Source organism: Oreochromis niloticus, unplaced genomic scaffold (assembly GCF_001858045.2).
Source record: "Oreochromis niloticus isolate F11D_XX unplaced genomic scaffold, O_niloticus_UMD_NMBU tig00001623_pilon, whole genome shotgun sequence".
In the NCBI taxonomy this organism is placed as follows: Eukaryota; Metazoa; Chordata; class Actinopteri; order Cichliformes; family Cichlidae; genus Oreochromis; species Oreochromis niloticus.
In genome coordinates, this window is record NW_020327428.1 from 17,678 (window position 1) to 26,683 (window position 9,006).

General features: G+C 40.3%; 1 long non-coding RNA gene across 1 annotated transcript; it reads right to left on the reverse strand.

The window, feature by feature from the left end:
• Positions 1 to 2,399: 2,399 nt before the first annotated feature.
• LOC102081051 (uncharacterized) lies at positions 2,400 to 8,962 on the reverse strand. The gene is made up of 3 exons (XR_003217544.1): positions 8,798 to 8,962; positions 3,734 to 3,907; positions 2,400 to 2,552 (listed from the first exon to the last, which is right to left on the reverse strand). It is a non-coding gene; the product is annotated as an uncharacterized LOC102081051 (long non-coding RNA).
• Between the last annotated feature and the right edge of the window lie 44 nt (positions 8,963 to 9,006).

Consider the following 9,006-nt stretch of genomic DNA (forward strand, 5'->3'; position numbering starts at 1 on the left):
GTGCAACATTCAGTGTGCAGATGTGAAACAAATCAGGTGCTTTCTAACAGCAGTATTCCCTTTAACACAGCAGCAGTTCAAATATTTCTGTCAATCTGAGCTGAAACATGAATCTAATCGAATCAAATATCAAATCAAAGTTCTTTGCCTCTGCCAGGACGTCAACATTTGATCTAGTTTGTTCCAAACAAAGTTCCCCTCAGAGTCCAGAGCCACCATCATAACATTATAACAGACACCTTTGATCAACAGCAAGTGAACATTTACAAATGTGTGTTTTCAGAACAGGAACCAGTAGAACTATTTTTCTGCTATCAGGCAGCAGCACAAACGCTCATCAGCTCATTTACTGTGCAGGACTTTGAGTGTGTGAAGTGTGTGTTTGTACTCATTTAGTATATACACAAACATGTCCTCTACATATTCATGCTGTATTTACACACACATACAGAGGCTGTTTGTCTCTCACACACAGACAGGACACTGAGAAATACATCATGTTACCATGTTATCATGTCACCTACAGCTGCTCAGTGTCTGAATATGAAGGATGGAGAAATTCATGCTAACTGCTGTTTCCTTTGACAGACTCCATGTTTCTGTTCACTCACTGAATCATCAGGTTGGAACCGACCAGACAGATCAGTGGCTTAAAGTCAGAGTTTACCTGTTTGATCACCATGGCAACAGAGTGTGGGTTCAGACTGGTTCTATGTTTGCAGTCTGGTCTCTGTGCTGAAGGACATCCTGAGTGGCCTCTTTATGGCCTCTGATCAGACTGACTGGAGCATGTGGAGCTCAGCTGCTCTGCTTTTGTTGTTTGGTTTGAAACATCAAAAAAAACCATTTTGATGGAGGCGTCATTTTCAGGACAGCATGCCGACAGTAGTTGGTTGACTTTTGAAACTTCAGCAGCACTGCTCTCATAACTGGTGCCATGATGGTCCTTTTAAACTGTGAGCCCTCCTCTAGGATTTTGGATGCTCACCTCTTCTTGATTGAATTTTAGTTTTAAAGTAGCTACGTTCCAACATTCCTTTTTAAAGTATTTTCTAAAAGGATTTTTGGCCTTTTAATAGATTGATTCATAATTAAAAATGAGTGAGGTTATTCATATAGTCCAATCAATTCATTCACCTTTGTGGTTTTTGGTCATATAGTTAATATTGAAGTCGGCTTTAAGGGACGATCGTGGCTCAAGAGTTGGGAGTTCGCCTTGTAATCGGAAGGTTGCTGTAATCAGAGTTCATTATGGTGTTCGTCCATACAGTAAAATGCATTTTTGTGATTTAGTCACGTCATAAAAGTGATGTATGTGGATGAAAGGCCAAACTGAACTCTGGGCTTCAAAGAGATTTATCAATTTTACGTAGAATTTATTGAATGTGAATTGAGTTTATTGAAAGTTTACCAAGACTCATTTTGGTCAGCTCTTCAGTAAAGTTGGTGGCTTAAATGTTCTTATCACAGACTTTGATGTTAACAGCTTCCAGTTCTATTGTACTTGAAAACAAACCACAGAAACTATATGCTACTCTAAATCAGAATCAGAATCTTTATTGTCATTGTCACATATAGAACGAAATTAAAAAGCTGAACTAAAAAATCAGATTTCGATACCTGAGATAAAATAGATCTCCCCTTGGGTTCCTTTTTTCAGCTCTGCATTCGTGGCATTTAATTTAGTGTTACATCTTTGCCATATTTGTATGAAAGATAATAATAATAATAATAAAAAAAGTTTTCCATGCTAAAACACACCTCCACCTGATGCAGTTCTCTCTCTGAACCACTAGATGTCTCTGTTATCCAAATGATTGAAGACATGCAGCACAGCAACCACAGCAGCGATCAGATCACACGTGTTCTGTTATTATGTATAAAGATCATCAGTGTATCTGGACTGCTCTGCTGCTGCTCTGTCCTTCTACAGTCTCTGTCTGACTCTGGCTTCAGACCCTCCTGGATTAAACTCACCTGGAAAGACTTTCAAACATCTCTGAATATATTTGAATATAGAATATATTTGATATATACTGTAGATATACTTATGAGTTAGATATTGCAGTTTGTCTCTTGTAAATACAGTCTGTGAGCAGCTATGAGGTGAATTATCTTTCTAGAAACTCTAAATGTTTTCACTCTTCTGTTGGTTTTTCATATATTTACACAACCTTAATATTGACACCACCTATCTCGCCTGCTTCATTTCTATAGAGCAGTTGAACAAGTAAAATTATTCAGCACATAAAAAAAAAGTGACATGTGGACTATCAGATCCAGAGGGACACACAGGGATGATGCTGGACTCTACATTGTGTCTGACAGTGGAGCTGTTCTCAGAGTTCACTCTGCAGCACTGACAGTCATCTGCACTTCATTCCTCTGTCAGTCACTGCTGGATGAAGCTCTCCTCTCCACCTCCCAGTAACATGGCCCAGTCAGAGCGTCTCTACACACAAGCTGCTGCTGCTTCAACCTCTCTGGATCATCAGGACACAGCTGCTCCTCTCTCAGCACACACACCGTCCTGTTACCATCATCACCTCCACCTGCAGAGAGAAGGAGGAAGAGCAGAGGAGATAAACGAGTGTTTCCAGACACTCTTCATCAGGTGTCAGTCAGTGATGCAGCACATCCAGTATAAAGAGCAGCAGGGACTTCAGTGCTGGGACTGTACTAGGACTCATTGTTGCTTCACTTTTTCTAATCTTTGGATTTTTATTGAAGTTGATGAAAATGTTTTTCCCTCCTAGTTTGAGTTTGGACTTTCATTCATTAGAAGAACCTTGGTGTGTCCACTCTGAGCTCTGTAGGAACCCCAACAACAAGCCCAACAATCCAGATGGACGCTTCCAGCTGTTAACTGGAGGAATTCCATCCAAACATCTGCTCTCACTAAATTCTTCCTCACCTACAGACTGTGTTCTTCACTGCTTTAAACTTGGAAATGAATGCAGTCATTGGTCCGCATGCTGCTTTGTTCAGAGAGCTGATTGGCTGTTGACAGTGTTACGTGTTCGAAATTGAGGACGAGAGTAAAACAATGATGGTCCAGAAGAGGTCGATCAAACAATTGATTTTTAATGAATACACACAGCGTGGGGAGACGTACACTGCAACACATCAGTTGTAAATCCCCACCCAAAAATACACTTCAGATTGCTTTTATAACATCAGGGTATTATGACGCCCCCTCATGCGTTTACAAGCACATAATTTGCATCTTAAGAACATTATTTGTCTCCTCTACAGATAATGATCTATTCTAAGAGATAAGTGCAGACACAGAAGTTCCCCTTTCTGGCATCCTCTTTCCAAATATGGTGATGATCTCAGGCCTTTGCTCAGCCTAAACATGTTAATATGTGATTCTGATAACCCCTGTAATACAAATTATAACATAATGCCAACAACTTCAATAAATACTTGGATGAAATGATAATTGATGCAATGATAAAGATGATGGTTATATACAGTTCAGCAGTAAACTAATTTCTTTAAATCTTACAACAGTGTTTGATCAGAGCGTGTCAGCCGTTACTATGGTGACCGTAAAGGTCAGAAACAGGAAGTGTTTGTGTCCAATCCTGAAGCCTGTCACCATTCTCCTCTCACAGCTTCACTGAGAAGCTGCAGCTTTACAGGAAACACTGGATCTTTGTTTCATACTGACTGTGTTTAGTACAATACTGCTGACAGCACCACCCACTCACTCCATCACTCTACTTACAGCAGATACTCCAGTCTGCAGTCTGGACTCTCCTTAAGATAAAAAAAATGCGTCACATCTGGAAGTTTCAGGTTGTTTCTCCACAGCTCCAGCTCTCTCAGATGGGAGGGGTTGGACTTCAGTGCTGCTGCCAGATAATCACAGCTGATCTTTGACAAACCACAGCTGGTCAATCTGTATAAAGAATGAAAGATGTAAGTTTATTAGACAAAGTGTGAGCTTGAAATCATTCAGTGTTTCATCATCTGTTCAGAGCTGAAGAAGGTTCAGAATGTAGAAGTTTAGAAAATGGAAACTCCAAACAGCTGAAGCCAACAGGAAGCAGCTTCAAACAGGAAACTGTGCAGAGTTTCAGACTATGTGTCCTGATGCAGCCAGTTGGATTTTGGAGATTTGAATCTCTGTTCTGTGACTAAGTCCTTGAATCATTTCTTCCAGTTGGTCCAACAAGACAGACTAAGTATTGGACATGTGTTGTGGCTCCATTAGGGGAGCTTCTACATGTGATGTGATGGCCCCTCTGGGTCTGTCAGATCACAGGACTGAAGAGAGCTCAAACTGGGCACACAGTTGTTCCAGTCTGGACCAAAGACTCTATACTGGAACTGAGGGACTGCTTTGACTGCACCCACTGGGACTTTTTAAAAGCAGGGTTCACACGCCTTTTTCAGGGTCAAATCCAAGCACTTTTTAAGCACTTTCCAGGTCCTTTTTCAAGCTTTTCCAGCACATCCACCCCCGCCAAAAAAAAAGCATGCATGTTTCAATTCGCATCACCTCAGTAAGACCATGTGAAAATTAAATCAAATCATCCTAGGTGAACTTAAACACCTTTGCTCCCCTTTTGTTAAGACATAGAAAAACGCACCACACATAAATACTGCAAAAGGAAACTGTTTCCTTATATACGCACATAGTGTATAAACTCAAAATGCATGATTCACTTAAAAATTAAGATGTGCAAATGTGAACAAATCAACTTGTTAGAGATATTCTTCTCCTGTTGAAAAAAGAAAAACGAAAAATAAAGAAATAAGTCTAGATATTGATGCTTCTTTCCTGTGTGACAAAAAAATAGGAGACAGATGTTTGTTTTTTAAGTTATTTCCCAATAAAACTGTTTTATTGCTAACTACATTGGTGTATGTATTAATGCTGAAGTCCTAAATGATCACCTTTAAAGTGTTTGTGCTAATAACATCATGCACAGTTAGACAGGCATGGAGAACAGCACTGACTGGGAAAGGCTTTGAACAGATCACATAGTTCAATTCAACATATAAGACTTTAAGAATGCACAAGCATCTACTTAAAATCTATTTAATTTATCATCTGTGATATTATTATGTACAAGTCCAGTGTATTTTGTTCATCTGCTTTAAATAAACAGGCAGCCTTAAAGTATGAAATATTCATATACAAATACACATAAATGTGTGTACTGTCTCAGTGGCTGATAGTGCCCCACAGGCCTCAGTGTGAGCTTGAAGACATTTATAATGTTTAAGTAGTTTAATGTGTAGGTGCTGACGATAAACACATTTTGAATGAAAGCCGGGGAACTTTGGTAGCACAGAAACAAGTGGCTATTCTTTGTGACCATATGGATCACTCATATTACCATTGTTTCACCCAAAGGCACCAAGTTAATACTCAAAAAAGCTGCAGCAATACACACAAATATAAACAGTACTTGGTGACAACTTTGCTTTTAGCCGTTAACCCTCTGGGGTCCAGGGTATAATTGGTCGTTTTTGACTACTTTTTATTTGGCCTCTATATTTCACCTTTAAAAACTGTTTATCTTGATAATCTGTTATTTACTCATTTTGACAGAATTTATCTAAATTCAGACAAAATTTAAAATACGAGTAAAAAGTGATATTTTTGACTGTAAAACCCACAAGCATGTTTAACAAATCATTTTCATAACTTGAAATGCAAATAGAAATTGTACATTTTTTAAAAATATGCACAAGTTTTGCAAACAACAAAGTTATATGGTACTATTTACCTAACAATGCAGCCAAGGCTCAGACGTTTTTCATATAACCATTCAAAAATATTTACAGAACAATCAGGTGCTCTGCATCAAATAAGAAGGCACACAAATTATTTATGCAACTCCAAAAAATAGCTTGTGTCACTATAACACAGATGAGAACAGCACAGGGATAAACCTGCAGGTCTGACAGCAGGTGTGTCACTCAGCGTTTACACTGCAAACTGCTTTGGTGGCTTTTTTGCAGCAACTGTGACGTTCACCAGTAGAACTGACACACAAAACAAAACAACAACTACACACTAACTACACAAGACAACACACTAACTTGAGACTCCAAACACGGGAAACGTCACAAATCTCTCAAGTATCAAAACTCTCTCTCTCTCTTTCGCTCTTTCTCTCTCGCCGGTCACTCCTAAAACTTCCCCTCTCTTCCCTAACAACCAAATACCACATGTTGCCGTATCATTTTTTGATTGGTCGACATGGTACATTTTCCACCAATAGGGAAGGAGTGCTTGTTTTCTTTTTCTTTTTTCACTCACAAGCAAAGCGTGTTTGCTAGCACTATAGGGCTTTGGAGCGTGAAATCACGGGAGGGGGGCCACGCCCCCTCGCGCCATCACAGTAGGCCAAAGAAAGCACACGGAAGCGTCAGCTATGGTTCGTACGTGCTGTGTTGCAACAATAGATCACATGATAGGGAAGGCAAGAAGCTAGAAAATGGGCTCTCTTTTCATCGTTTCCCTTCCTGGAGGCAACGGGAGGGATCTCATGTATCTGATATTACTAAACGAAGACGTCAGGCTTGGATTGCAGCGGTCAGATGAGCGGATATCGAGTTCTCTGCCATCCCCAATTTTTTGTTGGTTTGCTCGCGGCATTTTCTTTCCGGTGAGTTCTAAATAAATTCATATCTCTCTTAATAGGCTTTTAGTGTATTTCGAATGCACTGAGGTCATAGATAATTAGATAAAACATCGTAATGTGTGATGCTATAGAACCACGTCATGTTGACGGAGTAGCTGATTATTTGGCATTATTGCAGGCAAACCAGCATATGAAATATGAAACAGAAAATAAAAGTATGTTTATTTTTTTTATTCAAGATCTGTTCACATGTACTTAGCAAGTACATACACATGAAATGCAAACTATCTACATGGCAACGCACAGCTGGCAACCTCTGGCTGTATCTTGGTCATATGGTCAACATACTCACAAATTGGAGGCTTAAAAACGGCCAAATCTTGTACCCAACCATTTGTGAATTAGATGTGTGCCTCTAGGAATTTATAATTCTGAAAACGATTCGCCGTGTATGCGCTGACTCCACAGACAAGGTACGCGAAGATATCGGGATAGGACAACGGCGGCGGGCCGTCTAGGTTACCGCTCCACTGCCTTTTTTCATACGGGTCCACATTACCGATGCACGCTATTTTTTCCATGTACCGTCTCTTGGCGTCTGGGCGCAATCGTTCGCGATACAGCCCTTTGTCTTTTGCGCTGATTTTAAGCGTGGTTCTGGCAGTCCTGCTATCAACACAGTGTGTTTGTTTTGATTTGTGGCCTTCTGACATGGCGCCGCGATCCCACAATGCACTGCGGCGTGACGTCAACTCCAAAGCCCTATCCTTAGAAAATACCGTTTTTATCGTTTCTTCCTGGAGTAAACGCCACTGTTTTATTCAGAAAAAAACAAAACACCGGTTTTACGTGACCTATCAACACAATTTAAAAACTGGTATATAGCTTGAAATCCGCATGTTCGACCCAAGTTGAAATGGAGACTCTGGGTCGACCCCAGAGGGTTAATCAGAAAGCCTTAAGTTAGCTAGTTATGTATCGGGCTAATGTTTAAAGCTTTCACTTGAGTAAATTAACTCATATTACTGCTAAGTAATGTTAGCTAAGTTCACAGCATATTCCATAATAGCGCTGCCATACTGCATCACAATCAGTGCATTTCAATCATTTCTCCAGCGAGTTTGATAGCAAAATAATAATCATAATTTTAAAAAATAGCATGTGTAACGTACACGTACTGGAAAATTATTTACTAGGACTCACCTATCATGCGACTGGAGAGCGCAAACTCCGCCATTGTTGTTTTCCATCAAACACTCATTAAAACAGCAACCTACAGGTATGTTAGCGCACTCATCGGGCCAAGGGAGGGGCGGGGCCAGATGAGGCTTCCAGGGCACAGGCTGCAGCCCTGTGAGCCTAAGCTGAATAAACAGTTAGCAAAAATGATCCATAGATGGCCTGAAATCCCCCAGTTAGCAGTTTGGTAGATAGCTATGACATGCTAATCCCATCCAGCAGCTGTATTCTACCTGTAAGCTGATCCCTGCTGAGCCAAAGCACTTTTTCAGATACAAATTACAACCTTTAATAGAAACCTATTGGTCAGCATCTTATTAGCCTGCTGTTAGTTTCATTCCACAGAAAACTGAGAGAAACTAACAGAGTTGATAAAGAATAAAGAGAAATGTGCTGATTTAAAGCCTTTGAAGTGCTTCAGATGATCTGTGTCCACTTCTGTCCACTCATTCATTCATGTAAGCTTCTAATGCAGCTTTGATCTTCACAGTCTGCTTCATGAAACTCATTCTAACCCTGAATGTCAGAGTCTTCCTCCTTCTCTTTCCCATCATTCATGCTGGCAGTGGAGGAGATTTGGATGTTGGACTGTGTTTTGGATGATGTGTGTATGTTTGTGTTGGACTGCTGTCTGTAAAGCAAACGCACATTTTGCTTTGGATTTCAGTGTCAGACAGACTTTAAGGTGGAATGAAGAGTTGGAGAGTTTCACAGTGAATTATCCAGTGGAGGATTTTTCTTCTTCTTTGAAGGTTTGAAATGTGAACATTGTTCTGCTACAGTCAATGGACTAAACCAGAGAAGAAGAAAACAGACTTTACCATGAAGATCCTCAGTGTGGATCAGTATAATATCAGCCTGATGTCTGCAGTTTAGTGTCACATATTCATCTCAGATGAACAACTTTCACATCATATTCATCTCAGCACAACTAAAACATGCTGACTGACCTCAGAGTTTCAAGTCCACATCCGGGACTCTCCAGGAAACCACACAGATGCTTCACTCCTGAAGCCTGCAGCTTGTTCCAGCTCAGGCTCAGCTCTCTCAGATGGGAGGGGTTGGACTTCAGCGCTGCTGCCAGATAATCACAGCTGATCTTTGACAAGCCACAGTCCCCCAATCTGTATAAAGAATGAAAGATGTACGTTTATTAGAC